This window comes from Ambystoma mexicanum, chromosome 3q (genome assembly GCF_040938575.1).
Source record: "Ambystoma mexicanum isolate Mex_15411 chromosome 3q, UKY_AmexF1_1, whole genome shotgun sequence".
Lineage (NCBI taxonomy): Eukaryota > Metazoa > Chordata > Amphibia > Caudata > Ambystomatidae > Ambystoma > Ambystoma mexicanum.
In genome coordinates, this window is record NC_090926.1 from 791,897,437 (window position 1) to 791,924,096 (window position 26,660).

General features: G+C 45.3%; 1 long non-coding RNA gene across 1 annotated transcript in view; it reads left to right on the top strand.

Annotated features, from left to right (window-relative positions):
* LOC138583002 (uncharacterized) overlaps positions 1–25,353 on the top strand; it is a 99,441-nt gene extending 74,088 nt beyond the window's left edge. The window contains exon 4 of the long non-coding RNA XR_011305133.1: positions 22,417–25,353. This is a non-coding gene — a long non-coding RNA (uncharacterized lncRNA). The remainder of the gene's footprint in view (positions 1–22,416) is intronic.
* Positions 25,354–26,660: the final 1,307 nt, after the last annotated feature.

Sequence of the window (26,660 nt, forward strand, 5' to 3'; positions counted from 1 at the left end):
CCATACATTCACTCATAACATAAGCATACACGCATCCATACACATGATTAAATAAAAAAAATGAACATAAACGTACCTTCTGCATTGGCCTGCGTGTGGGTGCTGAAACACCATGCTCCAGGCTGCTCTGTCTGTATGTGCGAGGAGGCGCAGGAGCTCCCCCCGGACATACAGACATGTGAGTGTCCCAGCCAACATTTCCATTGAGGTATGTAATGCTGGCAAAGCAAAACACCCCAGCCTTACAACTGCGGGCCACTTTTTCATTGTTGCCTGAGTCAGTTTCATGCTTCAGCCTGACCATGTGAGCCGCCCCTGCCCATTTCTTCCAATCTAAAAAAAAAAAAAAAAAAATTTACATTTTTTTTTTACATTTCATTTTGAGCTCTCAGGGACCCCCAGGGATGCACCCGCGGACCCCTGGGGGGTCGCGCCCCACAGTTTGAATACCGCTGACCTAGGGTATCAAAATTATTATTTGCCCGCTGCATCCCTCCGTACTGTTGTTAGTAGCATCTCTTTCATGCATTCCCATACTCCTTCCTCCCCTCACACACCTTCCACCCTCCAACATATCAAGGTCTGGATACCCCACTGGGGGCACTATATGACACTGCACGACAAGAGTTGGCCCTCTAAAACTACTACGGTGGTGATGTGGTGCAGTATAAAAGTATATTAACACAACAAAACATAATATATCTATCTCTTTACAATGTCCAACAAAGCAAAGTCGAAACATCCTAAACACATCGAGTAGCTGAATACAAAAAATGTACACCTTATAGTAAATGACCTCTAAACGTAACCCTACAATCAATTAAATGACCTTAACATATTCGTCAACAATCACTAAAGATCACTCGCTCATAACAACATGTATTCTTTATAACATCTTCATACCACACTTCACGCCCAAAACAAATGACATTAACATATCTAGTACAAACAAGCATGCATTCACCAACAGTGTACAAACAATTTTAATTTTTTTAAATTTTTTTTATCATACTTCTGTAAAGCCAATTCAGGCTTTTACAGGGACTGTTGAGTTCATTAAAACCGTGGCAGCTTTCTCGTTTCTTATTTTCATTCTAAATTCTAAGTCTGCAATTTTTCCATTGCAAAATTTAAAATCTTTGCTGCAGCAATGGTCCATCTATTATTTTTGCCTGAAATGAGACGCGTCCATCAGACCTCTTCTTCTCGGAGGTCGCAATCAGAAAACAAAGGTGAGAGGTATGCTTTTCTGACCTCTCATGTGGCTGGGCACGACATCAACAGGTGTCTTGCAGTTTCTGAATGATTGTTTCTGGAGCAAAGTTTACATTCTTTTGTAGTTAACAGTGACCTTATTTCAAGAATTTCACGGGTCAAAAGGAGGTTAAGTCATGCTCTCAAAAATATTCCTCTTAGAATTTTATCTGGAAATTTCTTCATATATTTCATCGTCTCTTTTCTTTTTCGAGATGCTTGAGGTAGATGGTTTAGGAGTTTGTTGCTGGATACTTGATCTAAGGTAATGATCCAATCTTCATCCTCCATTGTCTTTTTTTACTGTCTGAGGATTAGAGATGAGGACTTCTTCTGTGCATAATATATTATTTAGCTGGGCTTTTTTCTTTTCCAGCCAAGTAGTTAGCATGCTACAGGTGCCTTTTGCGGTCTCTTCGGCAATCACTTGGTAAACTCGCAGGCTGTCCAGCATCAAGATCTTTCTAAAAAGCTGCATGCTGTAATGTTCTATCATGACTGACAGAGAAAGCAGACCTAATTCTCGTCGAATAGCTGCAATTGATGTAGACTTTGGTACGTTTAGCACGGATCGCCAGAGAAAACTTTCCAGTTTAGGCCATATCGTAGCGGGGATGGCGGGACTAGCGTCCATCCTGTAGACGATTGAAGGAATCACTTTTGCTTTATGAACTTGGATAGCCGGCAGCAGCGAAAACCTTCCATATTGTCTGTCTGTCGCTCTAGTTTGTGCAGTAAGATTTTGCATTTAGGCCCAGAAGACTTGTTGCATTTGAGCATCAGTTTTTGAACAGTCGATAGTAACTCCCAAATATTTAAAATGGGTGACTGATCGATTTTTGTTCCTCCCAAGGACCAGCTGGGTTTCACAGTTCTCCTTGGTGCTTTCTACAAGGTCGTGATTTTGGGTCTGATTTTATTGATTTCAAGATTGTTTTGGTTTATATATGACATCAAGTTGTCCAGCTGTCTTTGAAGTCCGACAGGAGTTTGATCTATGAGTATCAAGTCATTGGCATATAGGAGACGAGAGACTGTTGTGTTATCGATTTTAGGCGGAAAGGGACGAATCGTTGCTGCAGCCTCCTTATAGTCCCCCAAAAAGGCTCTAAAGAGTGGGGAGCCAATTGGCAGCCCTGTTTGACGCCTCTGTAAGAAGGTATTTCTGCTCAGAGGAGGCCTTGGCGACTCAGACGTACTTGTATTTTTGTGTCGGTGTCTAGAGCCCTAATGTGGGGCAGAATGGATGGAGGACACTTCCAAAATGCTAGTTTCTCACAGAGCTTTTCACGGTCCACTCGGTCGAAGGCCTGGGTGAGATCAACAAATGCTAAGAACACCCTGGGGGCACCGGCTCTGACCTTGCTTTTGATGATGTTTAATAATATGATGTTCACAGAGGTGTTTGCATTTTTCAAAAAACCCGTTTGGAAGGGATCAGCGCACGGGGATTACTTGGCCCATTTTTGAAATCTTACAAGAAGAAGTGATGCAAAAACCTTGCTGATGGTACCTAGCAAGGCTATCGGGCAGTAGTTGCTCGGATCTTCTCTTGTTGCTTTCTTAAAAATAGGAGCAACTACCACCGTGGTCCATGAAGTAGTAATTGATTTTGAGTTTTTGCAACGGGTGAAAACCTGGATGATGAGTGATGTCCACTCTTCTGGTGTTGTTTTAGGTCGATGTTAGTTAGACCATTGGGTCCTAGTGCTATTGACGATTTCAACTTCTTGATCACTCTGATGATATCGTCCTTATTGGCTAAGTCTTCCCATGGAACTGAACAGCTCTGTTTGTTGAGTTGAATGAGTCCTTCTATTGAAGAAATTAGCGTTTTGAAATGATTCACCCATTTTGCCTCACTGACCGAGCTTGCTAGAATTTCGTTGGTTTGGATGTCAGAAGGTCTAAGTAGCATCCAAAATTCTTTAGTCTTCTTGGAACTCAAAATCTGTAGCATTTGTTCAGAATATTACTGGTAAAGATTAATTTGATAGGTCTTAAGCTATGATTTATACTTCTTTGTCTCTGGCATTAGGTCTGCTCGCACTACTGGAGAATTGTGTTTTGCTACCGCCCTTAGTTTCTAATTTCTCAGTTTCCACCTTCGATCAACCAGTGCTTTGTTATAGCTGTGATTGCGTTTTCTTGGTCTTGAAACATGGTTTGATCTATGTTTAAGCAGTAAAGGTTGGTAATTTACTGTGGGGCGTTGTTCCTGTAGATTCATTGGTCGTGCCTTGTTGGCTGTATTTTCTTGCTAGGTCGACTATGTTAGATGCCGTCAACCGGAGTCGAGTTTGTTGCTAATTTGGTTCGACACTCAGATTCCAGGAAGGGTTTTGGATACGATTTGCGTTCCAGCTCATATCCAGCAAGTTATGATTACTCTGATCCATTCTGTGGACCTCGAAGGTGGAAATCTGGGGTAGTAGAGCATGTGAGACAAAGATGTAATCCAGGGTCGCTGAAGATGTAGCTCTTTCCCATGTCGGAATCAAAGGGACAGTTTGGCAGATGGATGTGACATTATAGAAATTTCTTGAGTTCATCAGCTCTATCCATGCCACACCCCTCTCCTCTGCCGATGACTTATGGGTGTCCAATTTTGTCAGATTTTGAGCATTTCGCATTCAGATCTCCACAAATAATTATATTAGATAGGTGCTTGTCCACCAGTAGCTCGTCGATAACTTCTGCAACTTTTACGCAGAAAGTTTCAGTCGTTGGTCTCTGTGGGTTCCAATATAACGTCCCAGCCGGATTTTTTCCGGTTTAGACTTTATGGTTTTGCAGTTCTCCCAAGTTAGGAGAGCAGCAAGTTGGCCGTAAAACTCAGATATTTTTTTTATGAGGTTAACTCCAGACCTGGCTCGTATTGCTAATAAAAGACCTGACGGCAGTCTTCCAAGTAGGCCTTTTGTAGCTGGTGCAACAATTACTGTGTAACCGTTGAGAGCGGTTGTTATTCTAACCAGGTCTCTTGGAGACATAGGATATCATAGACACCTAAATCTATGCCTCCAGGTTGTGTTAAGTGTTGGTGGTCTCTGGTATTCCATGATCCCATTTTCACAGCTGATGCTCTTAGTTGGTCTTCCATGTTCACAGATTTGTTCCAACTTCCTGACGTTGGATTCAATGGTTGCTATCTCCTGATCTTCGTTTCAAGAGCTTTCTGCAGACATGCCCATAGTCCTTTTCTAAGACTTTCAACATTTTCTTTTTTCATTGTTTTAGTTTCATGGATTTTTTGTTCATGTTCTCTTATTTTATTTTTTTTGTCCGGGAGCCGCAAGTTTCTTCATGGTGACTTATCTTCTGAGGTTCGATCAGGGTTCCTCGGTTTGTTGTTCGTAGAACGAGGGCATCTAGGTCCAAGATTATTATTTTCTGTTTGTGATCTGATGTAATCGTTTTGGTCAGATCTATGCGGCTTGTGGTGGAGCAGCCTGGGTGTTTGGTCCAGAGATAGTCAAGTGTACCTGCCCCATCTAGAGTTCTTGTAAAGTTCTTCCATTTTAGAGGTGTAGCAATGGTTTCTTTTCCCAGTCTCTCTTTCATTCAGTCAGTAGGCTTACTAGACCTTGAGTTTTCCAGTTCTGTAAGTCGAAAGCCCCTTTTTTCAAGCTTGTTGTACATTTCTGGTTTGGAGATTGGACAGTGCGAGAGATTGGATGTGTAGATATGCATTTGCTTTCCGCTCTCGATGATAAGACTCTATTAAAGTGAAATCTTCCAAGTTCTCAATTTACTAAATTTCGAGAGTAATTGTAGGACTGTTATTCTGTTTAAGCTCTAATCTTCCTTTAAGGCAGAGGTTTGTTCTAATTTAAAGATTCTCGTCTCTTTAAGGACACTAGGACCAGTTGTTGTTTCAGAATGAGATGTGCTTTTGTCCAAATCCTTCGATCGATTCTGATGAATCTTGGATCGTTAGCTGTCAGATGGTTCAGTTCTCGCACTCGCCTTATTTTCACTCATCTGAGTAGGTTGTGATCACAGAGTACCACTCTGCTCCGTAATCAAGGTGGAGTTTTCTTAGAGTCTTGGTGGATGGTCTAGAGTTGGAGATCAGATCACTTGGATGCCCAGATCTTTGCCTTCTGATTTAGAAATCGTGCAAGTGCTCTTTTGGTTTTCTTTTCATTTTTCATCCGATTTAAGACGTGGATCATTCGCAGCGCGACTTAAGTTGTTCGTGTCTCTTAACATTGGAGAATAGGAATCCACTTCTTGCAGATCTTGATCTGAGACCAAATGCACGGTTAAGTCCATCAACTCAGGAATCCACTTCTTGCGGATCTTGATCTGAGGCCAAATCCACGGTTAAGTCCATCAACTCAGGAATCCACTTCTTGCGGATCTTGATCTGAGGCCAAATGCACGGTTAAGTCCATCAATTCTCGATCAGTCAAGAAGTCTTCAACTGTGATTGGTGATTTCACCAGATCTGCCATTTCTGGCCCTGAGTTTAATTTGTTCTGTAACGCTCGCAATTTCTCTGGTGTAGTTCCATGATCTGGAGTTCTGCTCTTTTGCTCAGGTGTAACCATTTCCGCTCCTGCAGATACCTTTGTGGGTAGATGCAGAAACACTTGCCTCTTTTTGGTGGTGGCCGTTTTTCCTTTTATTTTCATATTTTCAAAGATAGAAAAACCAGCAGTTAGATCAATGGATTCTTTTGGTCCCGTTTTGGGATTTATGGGCTTTGTTGTACCAGGTGCTTGACTTAGGTTTAGGATTGTCATGATTGGTTTATTCAGGACTGTCATGGTATTATGATGAATCTACGTTTTTGCAATCGTGGAGGTTGCATGACCACTCACTTGGTGAAACGATGCATTTAAGTTGCATTGGCTAGCTCTTGTGGTCTGCCTCGGCCTAGGCAGAGCTCAAGTTGTCTTAAGCTGTCTCAGGAGGGATTGGGGTTTAGTCTCTAATAAGGGAGGATTTTCTTGTTGAACTGACGATCGTGAATTCTGGACACTTTTTAGATCGACATTTTTTTGTTCCAGTAGCACCTGATGTTCTGTCGATTTTTATTCCTTGGCAGTAATATAGCCTTATAGGAAGATGAGCTTTGAGTGCATCATCGCGATTACAATTGTCTTTCAACGAGTCATTATTTTTCTCGTACAGCTTACTGAATGGTGCCAGTGTGATTGTTACCGTGGACATAATCGTCAGCAGATCTGGCTTCTTTGTTCGGGTGTCTCTTGAAGCTGTGCAGGGTAAATCGCTCAGCCTGCGGTTGGTTTTTGACTGTGCCCCGATGAGTTCCGATGATGTATTGGGCTAAGAATGATGGCTGGAGAATCTCTGCCCATTGATCTACCCACAGTCTGTGTCCGGGTGGTACAGTCTATTTTCTTCAGTACGCAATTAGGAGGAAGGGTATTTAGTTCTGTCACTACTTCTTCCTGTGGCGTGCCATCTTCCTTAGGTAAGGCTCTTGGCTGGTCGATAGATATAGATTGAGGTGCTGTACTGTGTATGTGATTAGTTTGTAATGGCACAAAGGTCATCCTTTTTCCTTCTTTCGGATCTACTTCCATCGTCAGATTGACTTTTGAAGATGGAGGAGGCGTCTGTTGCTGTGCATCGTGAGAGGTATGCTTTTCTGACCTCTCGTATGGCTGAGCACAACATCAACAGGTGTCTTACAGTTTCTGATTGATTGTTTCCTGAGCAGAGTCTACATTCTTCAGTTCCACCATCAAAGACGCTATAGACGTGCTTGCTTCAAGCTGGATCTCAAGCTCAGCCATAATCCTTTCAACAGTAGTTAGGATTTGTTATGTTTTGTCTGAGTTGGCCCAGCGGTCTCTTCAGAGCAAGAGGAAGTCGGGGCGAAAAAGAGGTTTGATCGTCCTTCAAACTTGATGATTCTAATTTCCGTGCTTTTGTTGTTGGTAAATCTTGTATCCCTTCAAACAATTTGGCATCAGACAATTCTACTGATGAATCCAATTTTCTCTTGCATTGTTTCTAGAAAAGGTTTTTTAAGGCGTTTGAGATCAGCAGTGGCGGAAGCTTCTTTGCTCTGATTCCACCTTTTTTTCTTGTCTGTAATTTTAATTTGCCTATTGTTTTCTTTCCACCATCTGGTGCAAGGTGATTCCCCGACTTATTCACTGTATATTGACGGGGCACTTTCTCCTTTCCCTTTTTTTGTTGGCAAGCCTGTTTACGAAACTTTCGTGTAGGATACAATTTTGATGAGCTGTCAAAACTTGCGTTGTCGGTTACGTTGCTTTCATGCATCGTCTTTTGGTTCTGTTTGGGCACAAGATTAACGTTCAGGGGTGTTTCTTGCCCTGAAGGTTCAAGCATCACATCCTTTAACACGTCATTAGACATATCGACGCCTCCATTAGCAGCTAAATGAAGTGCTGATGTGTCTCTGACAAGGGGGCTTTCTAATTCGGAATGTACTACCGCAAAAACCGTGAAAGAGGGGTTCGTGTTGCACCCGGGGGGAGCTGGTGGATTAGGATGTTGTCTGTCTTTTCTTTGTTGGGGAAAGTTTTCATTTACCGTGCCCCCACTGTCTCGTTCATAGTTTCAGAAGGATCTCGTTGTTGTTGGTGCAATGGCATGTCGCCCACCAGCCTAAGGCTCTGATTGAGACCCAAGCCCTCCCTGCTCTCTCCACACTCCCCACTTGGGGACCTTGGAGGGGAAGCGTCAGCCTCTTTGGGGCACTCTCCACTACATGCGCCAATGGGTGAGCTCAATTTGTGAGGTGCATCGAACACTGGACTAGATCTCCTTTCTGGTAAATCGCGGTAAGCTTTACCGCAAGTAGAGATTTTCTGGGTGTCTCTTGTGGGTTTCGATGTTAATTCAAGTTGGCAGATGTTTTGTGCACAATTCCCCACTCCACCCTCCTCCTCACCTGTTGGGTGGAGTCCTATGTCGGCAGCTGTCTCAGGCGTCGAGACCTGGTTACATTGAGTCTGCATCGAGGTCACTGAAGGTTCAGTTATGCTGGCCGTGGCCTTCGGGTGGTTAGGACCACTCCCATGCTAAGTACTGTTTTGAAGTACACAATGGCTTCTCAGTCGTCGCCCTTCTGCCTCATCATTCGGCTTATTAATTTTGGTTGGGGCTCCGAGATCCATATTCAGACTGGAAAGCTGGAAAGCTAAAATGCTGCCGATCAAAACCGTCCGCATAGTTTGTGGATCTGGATGTAATATGGTGATCCGCAGCTCTCGGCTCCCTCAAGTCCCGAGATCACAGCAGATCACTTTCTCTCCACTTTCCGCTCCGCGTTCCGCAGAAGGCTGGAGATTTTAAATGATCAGGTGCAAGGTACGTGTCAGTAGCCACACCTTCCAAAGTAGACACAGAAGAAAAACTGCAGTGCTTCCCCACTGGCACCGCAGATCACTTTCTCTCCACTTTCCACTGTACAAACCAATCAACGCATACTATTAACACATTTACAAGCACTCCAAAAGGGTTTCAGCAATGATGGTTTTAAAATTGATTTTATTTTTAGTTATGTGCAGTGTTTGTTGAAAGGTATGATAGGTTCCACGATAACGTTGGCATTCCCAACGTGACTTCTACTTTGTAGCGATTTCAAACTTAACTTAAAAATATCGCACTTAGAGACTCATTTTATGTATTTTTAATAGTGCAGCGACCAGTTAAGTTGAGTATCCAGTTCCATAGGAAAACCGAAAATGAATTGATTAGAACATTTGATTCGTATGACAGATTTGGCTGACAGTTTGCAAACATTTGTACTTATGGCCCCCCAGACTGGACATTGTGGGAAAGATCCACTATTAAGAAAACAAAACAAAAAAAACGCAGTTTCAGCCTAGTCCCCATTCATTTTCCCATGTAGGCGAAAATAAAATGTTTCCTGAAGCCCACAAACAAAACCACTTGACGGAATTGGACCAGGTACGAAACAACTTGGGCACCAAGCATTAATCCGAGTCCAATGTTTTTTTAAATATTTGACGGAGAAAGAGGTCAACAATGACAGTGATAACTCCCATAGTGCTTTGCAGCAGAGAAGATTTTCAGAAATGAAAAAGACACCTTTTTGTTAGATGCAAGAGATAACTGTGGTTATACCCATGGCTACCCAAAAAAGAAAAGGCTGAAAAAAGACATTTGGAGGAGGAAAACGATGCAATGGCATTAGGATAGGGTTGGGGTAGGTGGGGGGAGGACACCATGTGAAATTAGGAAGTTGGAGGGGGCTAGGGACCAAGTTAAGAGCACAAACGTTTTCTCGTTGTCAAAGTTATTTTGCAGAATAACCAGGGCTACAAAAGAAAATGAGATCAAGAATGAAAGTGTGTCACATGGAACAACAAGGGTTGGGGGGCATGGGAGAGGGCTAGGCAGATAAACATGAGTTTAGGGAAGTGGGGGGGAGCATGCCAAGAGGAGAGTGGCCATTGGTGAGTGACTGACAGGACAGGGAAACATTTACTTTTTTTGTCATTTTGCCCAATGACCTCAGATATCGGACGCCCACAGATAACCTCAGCTATCAGTAGGACATTGCTATTATAACTGCAGTTATGGGTGAAACGATTTTTTTTTAAGAGATAAAAAAGAAAAAAACTATTTGGACATCTACAGCGAGGTGAAGGGTGGAAAGTTGAAATGGCTGAAGGTCAAGGCTAGTGGCATGGTAGTGTTGTAAAATATACAGTGGGCCTTGCACCGTGGCAACTAGGCAGGCCGAAGGCCATGGCTAGTGGCCTGGTAGTGTTTTAAAATACAGAGTGGGCATGGCAAAAGGCCAGCCTTAGCTAGTGGGCTAAGACTCAAAAGACATGGAAAGTGGCAACGGCCTTTGGCCGAGGCCACCTAGTGGGTTTAATAGAAACATATTGAGGGAACATAAGGTGGCACATAAAAAAACGATGGTCTAACAAAACCCTTGACATTCACTGAAAATACTTTAGTTAAAGTTTAGTTGGCGCGTTCCCGTTGCAAAGCCCATGAGCGCATACATATTATAAGAGAAGGTATTCATAATGACATACCAAATGGCATAATGGGGGACATAGTATTATGAGGGATATCAACGGGAACGTGCCATGTTATGCTGGTCATGACTTTCGTTGGGATGCAGCCATGTCTAGTATGGTTTCAGTTTTGACTTCTATGGGACTGACTGACATAAATTTGCATAAAATAAAAGATTGTTTTTTCTTGCAAGCCATGCACTCATTATTGACCTCTTCTGGAGTGTTTTTTTATCCATCGGATTTGGGTCTTCCTTACAGAATTTGGTGGCCCAAAGATGATTCCAGATCCTCTGTGAGACTGTGGGCTTCTGCCGCCACTCATCCTGGGTTGCGGCACCCATCTGCAGTGATCAATCCGTGAGTACATTCTGAAGAGGTCCGCAGTAGCAGGGTTGCCAGAAGGCCTACCTGATCCTTGGAGCAAGGCACTGCACACGAATGTGCAGGTGACTGGAGGAGACCACCGCATTGGAGGAACTGGGAAGAATGCTTACAATGTGAATGCACTCTTGCAGGAAAAACAGGAGGGGCTGCAAGCTTTAGTTTGGGTGTGTATGGGTGTGAGGAAAGTCCACGTGGTGATATATACTTTTTGAGTAGCAGGAAGATGTATCTCCCATGCCAGGGGGGGGAAAGATGACCTAGTAGAGTAATAGTAATAAAAGAGAAATGGCATATCTCCTCTTTGACGATAAAAGACAGTGCTGTAATTAAGGTGATGGTCCAGTATACAGAGGACCCGGTATCCCTCCGCCCGGTAGTGAAGGCAGTGTGAGGAGGGTTGAGCTCCCTCATGAGAAAGGAGACAGAGGAAGGGTCTACACCATTGTGTAAATAAGTGTGTTTTTATTGATGATTGTCTTATTATTTGCATAAATAAGAGTGGGGGCGATGGTTTCTCAATGTGCAGGGTTTGGATTGTGGGTGTGAAAAGGTGCATGGAATTTGTTAAAGTAATGGGAAGGTTGTGAGTAAGATGCAGCTGGACTGGTGGTTGGTATATTTCGGGCTTTAAATAAGATTGGACTTGAGAAGGAGTATGAGTACTGCACTGGAACATATGTGTGTGGTGTTGCTGCGGTATAAGGAGAACATTTTGAAGTATTATCGTGAGTGGGTTCATGGGACCGAGGGAAAAATGTTTCAATCTTGGCCCAAGGAGGGCATGGATGGCAAGGTGATTCTTGAGCATATGTATACTTATTTAACATCAAAATATAAAGGAAAACAATTGAAAAGTAAGCAGGACATACTCAAACTATGGCAGATGTTCAAAGATTTGGAGAATGCCCCTGACAGCAGTAGGGCTTGAAAAGATCCAGCACTCACACATATCATCACCCCAACTGCCCCACCCCCTTATGGGGACTTCCCTCTACAGACCACTGTGGGGTACACACCCCGGTATGCACCCCCCAATGAGCCCAAACAAGAAACCCCAGCATGGCGTATCGATACAACACGAGAACAATTGATTATGGAAGCAGAGAATAAGGCGCAGAGAGAATTAGAAGCAGCACTAAAGATAACTCAGGGGGAGCTAGCGCAAGTGATGAAGGGGCAATGGGAGGGGCAGAGCACTCAATAGGCATAGATCAGTGGAGGGCATGAGAGATCATTTTTGAGATAGATAGCAGGCTTATTAGAGGCATCTAAGTAACAACATATGAGGGGTACCCCAATTCGGGGAAGAACGAGAGGTTTCACTGCAGGGAGGCACACATGCCACAGTGTAGATTATGACTCCGTAGGCACTAACAGAGAGGAGTAAGTCGCAGAAGAGGGCTGGGCGGCAGAAAAAGAACAGTTGGAAGATGAAGTAATGCAACAGAGGGCAGGGACACCATGTGGCCCGAGGCTTAGAAAACGTCAGGACCAACTGGCCCTGGCAAAAGGCAAGATAGGAGGGAGAACACCACAGACGACTAAGATGGGGGCACAGGTGCCATTGTTACATAAGGGACTAGGCAGAGCACACTAAGTGCCCTGGCCACACATAGATTGGAACAACTTAATGAGGACATTAACCTCTCTCACAGCGGGGGCAGGCAAGTCAATATACATATCCACTAGAAAAAGAGACAGCAGGAATAATGTTAGCTGTAGGGGACATGAAAAGCTTGATTGCTGCACTGCTGGGAGAACCGGCAGGCAAAATATTAAAAAAAGATGGGGTAGGCAGGTGCACAGATGAACAGTCAGGATCACGATGGAGCACCACTGTTGTGTTAGCCTACCCAGACACACCTGACATACATTCGATCATGGCCCAGACCATAAAGTCAGATGAAGACCCAGAGCTGTATATTGACCAGATTCAGGAGATCTGGCGAGTGGAGACAGGGGAAGCTTTGGACAAGAATAACGCTACATTCTATTATATGTTACATAAGGGTTTTCCCAAGGAAGAGCAGAATGATTTAGATAAGGTGGTTGGTATTGAAGCATAGGGATGGGTCGAAATGCATACCCATATAATAATTCACTGTAGAAGACGGCAAGACAAGGAGAATGAGATAATGGAACAAGTGCAAAAGGCATAGGCAAGACTGGTGCCTAAATAATTAGCTACGTTTGGCGTGGAAGGTATTATGATTTATAGCCCCACAGAAGGGCAGCACAACCTGAGGCAGGCGCAGTAAGGGGCTACTGGGTGCACAAATTACAGAAGGGAAATGGGAGGTTTCCAGAGAGAAGGGTAGGGTTTCAAAGAAGCAGAGGGGGTCACTTTGGAGGGGTAAGGCCCTGGTTTTGAGGACAGTGTTGGTCCTGTGGGAAGATGGAACATTTTGTGCTGGAATGCCGGAACAGACCACCTTATTCTTATGATCCACGCGCCTCCCATAGTGGGTCGGAGTTTGCGCACAGCTATCACCTGCTATCAAAGATGTTGCCTCCACTTACCCAATATGCCCAAAGTCCACCCGCCACATCACAATAACAGTAGTTTAAGTACCCATCGCCCACACAGCCAATTCAGTATCAAGCCCTGAATACCATACACCATACGTGCAAAATTCCCCTACACAGACCCCTGACCCAGCCATGGAATGATAATCATCTAGCACAAGGTACAGTAATGCATTACACAAGAGTAGCATTTTAAGGGGCAGCACTTTTCTGCTTCCTGGAACACACCTATCCCGAATAGGACAGCCTTTAGAGAGCTCTGGCATGCCCAGTTCTGTCAGTCACTATCGACCCAGAAGAGGAACCCCAGGTAGGAGTGAGAATAGGGAAAATAAAATTACATTTATGGTTGACCCAGGATTAGGGAAGGAAAGTTTCCTTTGTCAGGTAAGACGGCAGTGCAAGTGGATAGGGATATAAGCAGACAATGTGGAAAGAGGATACAGGCAATAAAGCAGCTGAGATGGGCATAGGTGTGTAGGTAGTGATGGTAGAGGAGGTCGGCAGTTAGTGTTTTTTTATCAAAGAGCCAGCTCTTTACTTTGGCTCTTAGGGTCCAGATGCAGGTTCAATTCTGATGGTTAGAGGAAGGGAGTTCCAGCATTTGGTGGCAAGACTGGGAAACTAGCTCCTCCTGCTCTTTTAAGTTTGTTCCTCGGGATAGTGAGGCAGTGCGAGTATGGGGCTCTAGTGGGTCTATCTGGTTGATGTTTGGAGAATTTGTCCGATAGGTACTTGGGGGCAGAGTTAGAGAAGCATTTATAGGTAATGACTATGGTGTGAAGTGAGATTCAGTCGTGCACCGGGAGCCAGCTGGCATTCTGTCTGAGACTGGTGATGTGGCTGGATCTGGGGATACTTAACGCTGATCTTAGAGCGTTGTTTAGTAAGACTTGAAGTCTGTTGAGGTTCTGTTCAGAGGTACCTAGGAAAAGGGTGCTGCAATAATCAATCTTAGAAGGTACCAAGGGCCTGGCAATCTTGATGGAGCTCTTAGGCGAAGAGAAATGCTTTGCAGGCATTGATCAGATTGTTGGTATAGGCAGTAGTTGATGCAGTGGTGCTCAGTTGTTTCTTGAGTGAGAGGGTGGAATCTAGGTACACTCCCAAAGTTTTGATTTCCTTAGCCACTTTGACAGAGTTCCCATCGATATTGAATGATGAGTATTGGGGGTCGAGTTGGTTTATCCTTATGTGTGATCCGAAGATCAAGAGCTCTGTCTTCTCGTCATTGAGACAATGGCTAAGGGCTGACATCCATGCCTGGATTTCAAGGTAAATTTCATTAATCCGTTTATGGACCAGCAAGAATTGTCAACTCCCTTATTGTACTCCAAAGACACTCAAGTAAACCTTTTAGATGGGGATCTCCTTAGTAAATTAAACATGACTATTGCATTTACTGAGCAAGGTTTAGAGTGCACAACACCAGGCATATATAATGCTGGGTTTGCAGCCATAATAAGAGCACTTTACAGCAACAGTGCCACCAGAGGAGTGCCCATACATCCAGATTTGTTTCTTTATAGGGTGACAGTTCTGTTAGGACGGGTTTTAGGAATAAAGGACAAGACCTTGGGGCAAGTGCACATGGAATTTCTATTCAGACCAGCTGTCCCTCAGGATTTGGAAGCAGTAATCACGAAAAAGGAGAGAGTAATTTTATTAAGGACAGGTGAGGATTGGGGATGAATGGCGCACAGTTTAGTGGATTGACCCAATACAAACACTGTGAGACAATACAGACAAACAGTTGTTCGAAGACACCAAATACACAGAAGAAATTATTTTGGAAATGTGCCTTCCATGTCAAGTTTCGATTTAACACAGAGAGGTGCCCCATACTATGCTCATTACCACAGCAATGACATCACACTTACAGGAAGATATGGAGAAGGTATCCAGTAATGTATAGACCAGTAACCCCCATAATTTAGGATTATTGAAGAGCATAGGGGCAGTTTGCATCAAGTTTAAACACAGTGCAGTGTTACCCACAGTAAGGCAATACCCCATGTCAAGGGAAGCAGATGTAGGGATCTATGGCATCATTGTAGCACTATGGCAACAAGGCATAATACAGCCATCAGCGTCCCCATGCAACACGGTTATATACCCAGTCAAAAAAGCAAACGGTTCATCCTGGAGGATGGTGCAAGACCTGTGCTCATTGTACAATATTGTAAAGGCAGAATTCTCAGTGGTACCCAACCCCACTAAAATACTTTGCAATATACCCATGGAAGCAGCAAACTTTATTGTGCTTGATCTCAAGAGTGCGTTCTTCTCTATTCCACTGCGTCCAGACTCACAATCTCTGACAGTGTTTACTTAATGTGGCCATTTCAGCACGCAAGATTATCTCATGGGTACTGTGAGTCTCTAAGTATTTTTAACATAGTTTTACAAATGTATTTAAGTAGCATACAAGTTCCATGCACAATCATTCAATATGTATATGACCTTTTGGTCTGCAGCCCCACAGAAGAACAATGTAGGGAGGATTCAGTGACACTTTTGAGATTACTCACAGAAAATGGATACAAAGTAGATAAAGAGAAATTTCAGTACTGCCAGAAAGAGGGATTATACATAGGGCAAAAAATATCCTCAGCAGGAAGGAGAGTAACTCAAGAGAGAGCAGCCTAAGTGCAAAACACACCCCAATCAACCACTGTTAAACAAATGCAACCGTTTTTAGGACTGAGCAATAATTGCAGGTTATTGATTTTATTTTTGACTACTCCTGCTACACCAATCCCTTGTTGCAAGGGCTGAAAGAAGCACAAAAGGTTAAGGGAATGATCACCTCTACAGGAGACATGATCACATGTTTTCAGGAACTTGGAAATGTGATCAGTAATGCTCCAATATTAGCAACACCTAATTATGCAAATGAGTTTTTTCTATTTTCACATTCTAATAGCTTACTAATAACAGCTGTCCATAAGCAACACACATCCATGTGAAATAAACCCCTGGCCTATTACAGTGGACTTTTAGATGCAGCAATGCAGGGTCCTTTTCCATGCGAGCAGGCTCTGTTAGCAGCAGCTTTTGCCATTGAGAAATGTTCACTGATCACCATGGGTTGGCCAGTAACATTATATGTAGAACACACAGTTTTTGCTATTTTAGAGAGGTCCAAATCAACCCTCACCACACAGACAGTGTCTGGCTATGAGGTCATATTGTCCAACTCTTCAATTTACATTGTCAGGTGTCGCACAGTGAACCCTGAGACATTCATTTCAGAACCCGTACAGTCACACGACTGTGTGACATTTGACAGTCCGGAAGATGACATGGCAAAGATCAGAGAGGATGCACTTGAGAAGGGAGAAGTACTTTCTGTTGATGGGTCATCATAAATTGATCAAGAGAAGGGACAGAGACACAGGTGCAGCAATAGTAAGCCTTGTGGATGGGGAATACGAGGGCATGATACAAAAGAGATTACCTGCACACTATTCTGCACACCCAGCTGAGTTTATAGCACTCATAGAAGCATTAGAAATCTCAAAAGGCAACCCAGGTACCATTTATTCTGACTCTGCATATGTTACCTACCCTGTGCATTCAGGATTGTCTAGATGACACAGCAGAAGGTTCAAGAAGTAATCAGATGGAGCACCCATACAGTATGCAGCATTATTAGCTACTTTAATTGATGCCTCAACAGGTTCCACAGTAGTTACTGTAGTAAAATGGATGGCCCATGCACATAACACAGACCCAATTTCTTGTGGTAATGATGCAGCAGATAAAGCAGTGAAGGAAGCTGCATACTTAGAGTACCAAACATTAAAAAATAGCCTAACATAGCTTTTCAGTAGCTGCAGCTGCCCTCACAATATGCCTCAACCCCCTTGGCACAGATAATGAAACTACAGAGAGAAGCGCCACAACAAGGGAAGGACTTGTGGACAAAAGGAGGATGTTGCCTTTCACCTACTGACCTAATCTGGATACACAAAATAACAGGTAATATAGTAATGCCTCAAGAATTGCTTACAGTGGCCTTAAAGCAATTGCACTATCCTACACATACATCTAAACAATATATTGCTGCTAATATCCAGGAGGACTGGTTTGACCATAATCTCCAGGAGCATATAGATCATTTAGTAGCTAATTGTACCACCTGCCACCTTTTCAGTACAGGCCATACCCTAAGAACATTGAAATAAACGTCTGCCCAGACCTTCAGGGGCCTTTCGAGAGCTTTACATTGACTATGTTGACATGATTAACAGTGTAGTAACTATTGTTATTTGATCTTTGTGAATGCACTTTCTCTCATTCGATTTAAGTAGGACCCTCTGCCCAGCCTGACACCAAATTGGCAGCAACATTTTTGGTATGCAAAGTATTTCCTCGCTGGGGAATATATGGCGTCCTGAAATCAGAAAATGGGATGCACTTTTTAAAAAAATACCTTTAATAAAATAACTTCCCTAATGGAAATAAATCCCAAATTATGTTCAGTTTACCACCTGCAAGCCAACAGAATTTGGTGGAATTTAAATAGTTTATTGAAACAACACCCATTGAAGCTTTTGACATTCTCTAGGGAAATATTGGCTTCATTGCCTCCCCCTAGTTTTGTTTAGCATCAGGAATCATCCATGGAAAGACCACCACCTGACCCCTCATGAAATAGTGACAGGCAGAAGTTTGCACACACCACTCACACTTGCATGCACATCCTCCGAACCACAAAACAGCAGATATCCTAGGGGATGAGTTTCAGGGCTATTTTAGGGCCTTAACCCAATGTGTAAGAATGATGTCTCCACAGTTTGCACCACGTCCACCAGAGCCGGCTGCAACAGATACCACTGACCCAACATCTCTGCAATAACCTCAGCTCTTCCCAGGAGTTTCTGTGTTTGTTCAATCATTCATCAGCAAATGGAATGACCAGCACTTCCAGGGGCCCTGCAAAGTGGTCTACTCTACGACATCAGCTGTGAAAGTGGAAGGACTCAAATATTGGATACATCTCACAGACATCAGGAAGGACACTAATACCAGCACTTTTCCCCAGGACACACTGGAGGGACAGCCCTAAAAGATTAGTGTTTTCCACAGACTGTTTCAATTTCTGCAAAGACTGCGTCCTTTTGGATGTACAAGTATTAATTTTCCTTTACAGCTCCCAGGAGCGACACATTGGGTTAAGAATGTGTTGTGTATTATATGTCTCTCTCTTTCTCTCTCTTTCTTTCCTTTCTTTTGGTACAAATGATATGGTGGGGTCATATGAAGTGGGGGTATATGTATAAGAATATGTAGGAGTTATTTCTATAGTTCTTTAGTTAGTAAGTGCTTCCATGTTAGGTGAGCAATTGTTGCAATATCTCCACTACAGAAAACCATCTCTCTATACTTTCAAAATCTTCACCAAGCAAGCTCAGAAAAGAGCGGGAAAAATGTGGGAGGAGCTACTTAATGGTTTGGTGCCTTGAGGGCCTTTCAAGGAATAAAAAGGTGGGCACTTCTTCCACAGTGCCCATAGCAGGAACGGCCTCAGATGAGAACAGTGATGCAGGCCCACTGGCTGAACATTGCAGTTTTGAATTTCAGATGTCTTGAAACCTCACAGAAATACAGCGTCAAGGTTGTAAGTGCTTACCTATTGAGATTGAAGTTCTGTGAACTAAACAACAACTCTGGAAGTGTATGTTATAATATTTAGAGAATAATTGCATTTGAGCATCAGGTGCTCACTTAACAGGAGTTCTTTCTATTTTTCTTTAGTTAGTAAGTGCTTCCATGTCTTGTTTTGTTTGCCATTTTGAAGAATATGTGATTTGTTTCCTGCTTTGGTGGGCCAGCCCCTGCCCCCTCTCCCATTGGTTGCAATTGGCCCCTTTAGCCAATGGCTGCAACCAGGAGGCGGGAGCCAGCCGCACCACCTAAGGCCCACAACGAAGGCCCTGTCTACCGCTGTCCACCGCGGTACGCCGGATCGCAGGCCCCCCTCCGTGAGTGCCTGTGTGCCCCTGCGCCCCTCCGTGAGTGCCTGTGTGCCCCTCTGCCCCTCCGTGAGTGCCTGTGTGCCCCCTGCCCCTCCGTGAGTGCCTGTGTGCCCCCCTGACCCTTTGTGAGTGCCTGTGTGCCCCCCTGACCCTTTGTGAGTGCCTGTGTGCCCCCCTGCCCCTCCGTGAGTGCCTGTGTGCCCCTCTGCCCCTCCGTGAGTGCCTGTGTGCCCCCCTGCCCCTCCGTGAGTGCCTGTGTGCCCCTCTGCCCCTCTGTGAGTGCCTGTGTGCCCCCTGCCCCTCCGTGAGTGCCTGTGTGCCCCCCTGCCCCTCCGTGAGTGCCTGTGTGCCCCCTGCCCCTCCGTGAGTGCCTTTGTGCCCCTCCGTGAGTGCCTGTGTGCCCCCCTGACCCTCTGTGAGTGCCTGTGTGCCCCCTGACCCTTTGTGAGTGCCTGTGTGCCCCCCTGCCCCTCCGTGAGTGCCTGTGTGACCCCCTGCCCCTCCGTGAGGGCCTGTGCCCCCCTGCCCCTCCGTGAGTGCCTGTGTGCCCCCCTGCCCCTTTGTGAGTGCCTGTGTGCCCCCCTGACCCTTTGTGAGTGCCTGTGTGCCCCCCTGCCCCTCCGTGAGTGCCTGTGTGCCCCCCTGCCCCTCCGTGAGCGCCTGTGCCCCCCTGCCCCTCCGTGAGTGCCTGTATGCCCCCCTGCCCCTCCGTGAGTGCCTGTGTGCCCCCCTGCCCCTCCGTGAGTGCCTGTGTGCCCCTCCGTGAGTGCCTGTGTGCCCCCCTGACCCTCTGTGAGTGCCTGTGTGCCCCCCTGACCCTTTGTGAGTGCCTGTGTGCCCCCCTACCCCTCCGTGAGTGCCTGTGTGCCCTCCTGCCCCTCCGTGAGTGCCTGTGTGCCCCTCTGTCCCTCCGTGAGTGCCTGTGTGCCCCTCTGCCTCTCCGTGAGTGCCTGTGTGCCCCCCTGACCCTTTGTGAGTGCCTGTGTGCCCCTCTGCCCCTCCGTGAGTGCCTGTGTGCCCCCCTGGCCCCTTGTGAGTGCCTGTGTGCCCCTCTGCCCCTCCGTGAGTGCCTGTGTGCCCCCTGCCCCTCCTTGAGTGCCTTTGTGCCCCCTGACCCTTTGTGAGTGCCTGTGTGCCCCCCTGACCCTTTGTGAGTGCCTGTGTGCCCCCTCCCCCCCTCCGTGAGTGCCTGTGTGCCCCCCTGACCCTTTGTGAGTGCCTGTGTGCCCCCTGCCCCTCCGTGAGTGCCTGTGTGCCCCCCTGCCCCTCCGTGAGTGCCTGTGTGCCCCTCCGCCCCTCTGTGAGTGCCTGTGTGCCCCCCTGACCCTTTGTGAGTGCCTGTGTGCCCCCTGCCCCTCCGTGAGTGCCTGTGTGCCCCCCTGCCCCTTCGTGAGTGCCTGTGTGCCCCCCTGCCCCTTAGTGAGTGCCTGGGTACCCCCCTGCCCCTCAGTGAGTGCCTGTGTGCCCCCCTGCCCCTCCGTGAGTGCCTGTTTGCCCCCCCGCCCCTCCGTGAGTGCCTGTGTGCCCCCCTGCCCCTCCGTGAGTGCGTGTGCCCGCCTGTGTGCCCCCCTGACCCTTTGTGACTGCCTGTGTGCCCCCCTGCCCCACCGTGAGTGCCTGTGTGCCCCCCTGTCCCTCCGTGAGTGCCTGTGTGCCCCCCCTGCCCCTCCGTGAGTTCCCGTGTGCCCCCCTGTCCCTCCGTGAGTGCCTGTGTGCCCCCCTGCCCCTCCGTGAGTTCCCGTGTGCCCCCCTGCCCCTCCGTGAGTGCCCGTGTGCCTACTCCCCCCTCTGTGAGTACCTGTGTGCCCCCCTCCCCCTCCATGAGTGCCTGTGTGCCCCCCTGCCCCTCCCTGATTGCCCGCGTGCCCCCTTGCCCCTCCTTGAGTGCCCGTGTGCCCCCCTGCCCCTCCGTGAGTGCCCGTGTGCCCCCTCCCCCTCCGTGAGTGCCTGTGTGCCCCCCTGCCCCTCCATGATTGCCTGTGTGCCCCCCTGCCCCTCCGTGACTGCCAGTGTGCCCCCCCTGCCCCTCCGTGAGTGCCTGTGTCCCCCCTCACCCCCTGAGTTGGCTGCTCCACCCTCTTTGCGCTGCGTTCCACCCCCTTCCTGCCTCCTTCCCTTCCCACCTTCTCACATCCATCCTCTTCTACTACCTTCCTACTCCCCACTCCTTCTCCTCCTCTCAGACTTCTCCCTCCTAGCACTTACTCCTATCGTTAGTTCCATGACTCTCGATAGCAGCTTGTCTGTCCCCCCTCCTCCCCCCTTGTTCTCTTCCTCCCCCCCTCCCCTACTTTCAAATTTGTCACCGACATTTTTGTTCAGTATCGTGCCTTGTTCTCCTTTCCCCTCCGTACCCTTGCCCCCCTCCCACCCCTCCTCTTGTTACCACCTGCACTGCGTAAATTGTCGACAGACATAGTAATGTTACTGCTTGCTTTGTTCTCCTTCTATCCATTACCTCTTGCCTTACTTGTTCAATGCACTTGCACTATCAGAAATGTCTACAGGCCTATTATGATAGTTATTTTTACATTCTGTACTGCTTCAAGGACTTTTGCTGAATGTAACTGTATTTTTCTTTGTTCCCCTCCCTCCTTGAAGTGCTTTGAAACACATTGTGTATAGGCGCTATATAAATAAACTATCATATCATATCATCATATAATGACACTGAAGTAGTACGTATGTTAGAAAATAGGAGTCGATCAATGCCCAGAAGCAAAAGAGAAACTGACTATAACGAAAACTGAATATAGGGATACTGAACATGTGGACACTGGGGACACTGAATATTGCAGCACTCCTATATGGATATCCTTCAGTATAATGATAAGCGGGAGGTGTGAAGAACAAAGTCAACTGACGTCTGCTACATCTGTTCCCTGATCCCACATGCAACTGGCACCTCTAAGAGCACAATTCTTAGTGCACCTAACCCTATGTAGGGTAGGATGGTTGTTTTGATGACACATGGTTGAGGCCACTGTGTTACAACCAGACACCAGTGAATGTTCTAAAAATAACGAGCAAGTGCAGTGGCAACTCAGACCACTACTAAAACTTGAAGGTTCTGTGTTTTCCAACAACAGATGGGAGGGGGGGCTGGTGAGCTGCAAGGCAGGGGGACTATTGGTGGCACACATAAGCGAGAGTTATTATGATGTATGGAATAAATATGTGCCGAAGCTCACCTGGATACAGATGAATTAATGGCCTGCTAAAGTGCAGATACTTACATGTTTCTCCTTGTGTTTCAGGGGCAATGGCAGTGTACCTGTTGGCACCAATGAGCGCTGCAACATGCAACAGGACATTGCATATACCAGACGTAACTGGAGGGACTTCATTGCTCATTGATGTGTATTGGATCCTTGGGAACTAAGCATATCTCCACCTTCTGCCATCTTGGAAAGGGGTGTGTTCCTTGTCAACATCACATTCCATGGTTCTCATCATGCTCGATGCTCACCTCACTGTTGTAAATGTGCCACAACCACCCCACTTACAACTGTGCCCCTCACCAGCATACTCGTTAATCAATGAGCTCCCCTTGCTATAAATGTTCCACTACTTTTCTCAAGAATCAACAGATAAACTCAAGGCAACACCAGACCAATTTTGTATATTCACGATGACAGAGACCTTTTTTGTGTCCTTGCTCGCTCCAGGAATTCAAACTGCTGCAAACTCCAAAAAGTTACAAATTACTAGGTGCTAATGCTGCAGATCGCAAATGAGATTGAGCATGGCCTTAACTTGATCACGGAGGAATTGCGGGCCATACAGTTGATGACACTCCAGACCCGACATATCTTAGATCTCCTCAAGGCCTGGGAGGGGAGCATATGTAAGAAGATATGAAGTTCCCATATACCTAAATACCCAAAACTAAACCAAGAAGAGACAGGGTGGGCCAATTTTAAGACACCGGGATTTAGCCCTAATTCAACCGAGGGACAATCACCAACTAAAGAATCTGAGTGTCTATCTCTCCCCTCTTCTTAAATTTGGACAGCTCAGTCCGTATACCAAATAGGTCCTAAGTCTGGAGTTTTCTCTTAAACATTCACTTTATTGAAATTTAATCACACAATTCATCACAAAAACACAAGTAAAAATGAACATCTAGCAAAGACTGACATAAAAACACTTTACCAACATACAATTAATACACAATTAATGGTTAAAAATTGTTTTCTTTCTAAAAAAATACCCCTAGTGTGAGAAAGAATACATACAATTATTCATAAAACACTCTTCCTATACAAATCTAAAAATCAACAGTGGTGTATTATCAGGAAAACCTTACAGTACAATAGTTATCTGCAAAATACAAGAAAGTGCAAATAAAGTTGTGCATTGGTTAGCAGAGCCTGACAGCTCCTCTGTTATAGGATGCCTTGCTGGAATTCCCAAAATCAAAGAGACAACTACCCCTGTATCTGCTTTTGGGGATAGATATTCAACCTAATGGAAATTGAACACACTGTTTACTTTACAGTGTACTAGACCCAACAGGTTTCATCCATCTCACATAAGGTAAAACTAATCTCTGTGGACTTCCTCAGGGGAACCAACTCCAATTCATTTAAAGTAGACCCAACGACTACAATGCCTTCCTATGTCAGTGTGCAATCAGAAAAACGATTGTCAACTCCACACATATATTGAGTGGAAAATACAAGGTCCAAACCTAAAGGGAAAAGGGAGGAGAGAAAAGAGAGAAAAGAAAGGTAGCAATCAGCATCACTGTCTGTGATTAATTGCCACCCACCTACGGGGAGTAAGTATCTACCCACGTTAGGCTTACCATGTAAAAAAGGCAATGTTCAGATCCTTTTTACACATGTTTGTTCGGGGGTCTCATATTTAGACCGAGATTTCTAGGAGAGAAGAGAAATCAAAAAACAACAACAGTCAACTATTAATAGGGACGCCAACTAACGGTCTGGTTCTCTGCATGTTTCTGCCTTCTAATATGTAATCAGACTCTGGTCGCTAAGCTTAGGTCCAAACGGACATAAGTACTGTCAGACATGAATCGCCTGCCTTGGTGAGAATTGGAGCAGTTCTCTAGTAATTCTAGACCATCTTAACTCTTATGTCTCCTCCGCTAATGACCACTGCGCACTACGTTCTGAACGTACAACAGGTGCACACGTTTTTTACCTTAATCTCTCTAGCAGCTCTGTCGGGTTCGTTCCTCTGGTGGTTGTTTGCTGCTGCTAATTAGACAGGTCCTTAGTACAGGTAAGTGGCGATCTACCATCCACCCCTGTGTCCGTTGTTAATCAAGTTCATAGACCGGAAGTCTCTGCGTGCCTCTAAAAGCCAAGTGTATGACACGAATGACTCACTGTTTGCCCATAGTAAATATCTGTTAAACTAATTGCACAAGTGCCCTGCTCCAGCACACTCTTCAATTACCGGAATAATTACTTTCATTTTCCAGTGTCCGACAAGTGCCTGCGTCTTCAATGTCGGTTTCGCCGTCCCATTTTGTCCCAACGCTGTAGGTATAGTACCTAAAACAGCTGAGTCATGTGATGCGACTGACGAATAACGTAATGCGTAATGTCAGCGATTGGTCCGTTACTTGATGATGTAGCCGTGGTGGAATGTGCTAGTGCATGGCTCTATGTTCCAACAGTTAAAACTATAGTATCATGACTGGGATTAGCCCGGGGTTAATGGTTGCCCTGCCTTCTGGTCTTGTCATGGGTCATGCTCCGCGATACCTTACAGGACAAATAGGACAGGGATCATAATGTGCGCTCCCAAAACCATTCACATTCATGACGAGGTAAAAATAACTGCCCATGGACCCAGCCGCGTAGTGCCAAAGCGTGGGGAGGGAAAACAGACATTTTCTGAAACCTGCAATCATATCTCAATGGAGCAACAGTGGTTCCGTGGTGTCTACATGGTGAGTGAAGGTGTGAAACACCTTGTATAGTCATATGAAATAACCTACAACTCCGAGCATATATTCCAACAACTCCATCTAATTCCTGGGACGTTCTAGTTTATGATAATACTCTCATTCTAACAGTTGTTCCATGCAGTTAGTTCATTCAGGCCTATCTCGGACGCTTTGGTGAGAAAAATTAACCATTGTTCTCTGAAGAAAAGTTTCTGATTCACTATTATGGGATTTTGCCAGATGCCATAAAATAGTCCACCTTAATCTATCACTATTGTGTTCCATTGCTATAAAGTGATTCATCAGGGGGGCTGTCAGAACCTTATTCTTAATACAACTACGATGTTCACTGATCCGTTGTTTTGCTTTCCGCTCGGCCATTCCTATATAAATTTTGGAACATGGGCACCAAATCACATACATGACATTCATGGAATTGCAGTTGGTAAACCCAGTTTGTCTCCAGGGTCTTTTGAGTCCAAGGTCTACCTCCTTGGTACGACAAGTAAACTTGCAATTCACACATTGTCCGCATGGTGAATGACCCGAAAAGGCGGGCATCCCCCATTGTTCAGTAATGCTTCTCTACACATTAGGTTTCAGTGAAATATCGTTTTTGGTGAGGAGTTCTTTAAGATTGGAACTTCTCCTGTACGCACACAATGGTATTGGCAATGGGCAATCTCCCCCTTCCAGTATGTGCCAATGTTTTCTTAATAATCTTAGTGATTTTATTGGACCGAGTGTTGAACGTGCTGACAAACACAATCTTGGCGTCAGTTTTGCTTCTGGTTTTGTATTCTAATAGTGCTTCCCTGTTGTTATGCATGGATCTTTTGAAGGCTCGTCTCACAATTTTTTTCGGGCATTCTCTCATTAACAGCTTAGAAGTTAGTAAACTGGCTTCTGATAAGAACGTTTGGTTCTGTGAACTATCCCGTTTGAGCCACAGGAACTGGCCAAACGGACCGTTTTCCAGTGTATGTCTTGGATGACAGCTTCCAAAGCTCAATAGGGCATTCCTACCCATGGGTTTGTGATATGGTCTTATTTTCAGGACACCTGTTCTTGATGGTCGACCCAGATAGAAATGTCCAAGAAATTGATCTTGCTTTTACTGTACGTTGATGTAAATTTCAAAAACTGGTTCTGTTGGTTCATCCATTGTATAAATTCTAAAAATGAACTTTCCAATCCTTCCCAGATGATGAGGATATCATTGATGAACCTACGCCACAGTGCAATATTATCCAAATATGGATAGGAAGAGTGATACATGTGTTGGGTCTCAAAAAATTCTACTTACAAATTTGCAGCAGTAGGGGCAACCGGAGAGCCCATGGCTGTACAATGGATTTGGTGGTACAATGTTCTGTTGAAACAGAAGTAGTTCTTTGTGAGTGTCATTTCTGCACACCACAGGATAAGCTGATGGGAGTTGAGCCTGTAGTCCTTTTAGTAAGAAGGACCTCCTCAAGGACCTCGAGTGTGTCTTTCTGTGGAATACACGTATAGAGAGGTACAATATTGAGGCTAGCATGTTGTGTATCTGGATTGAACTGTAGATTTTCTATCAAA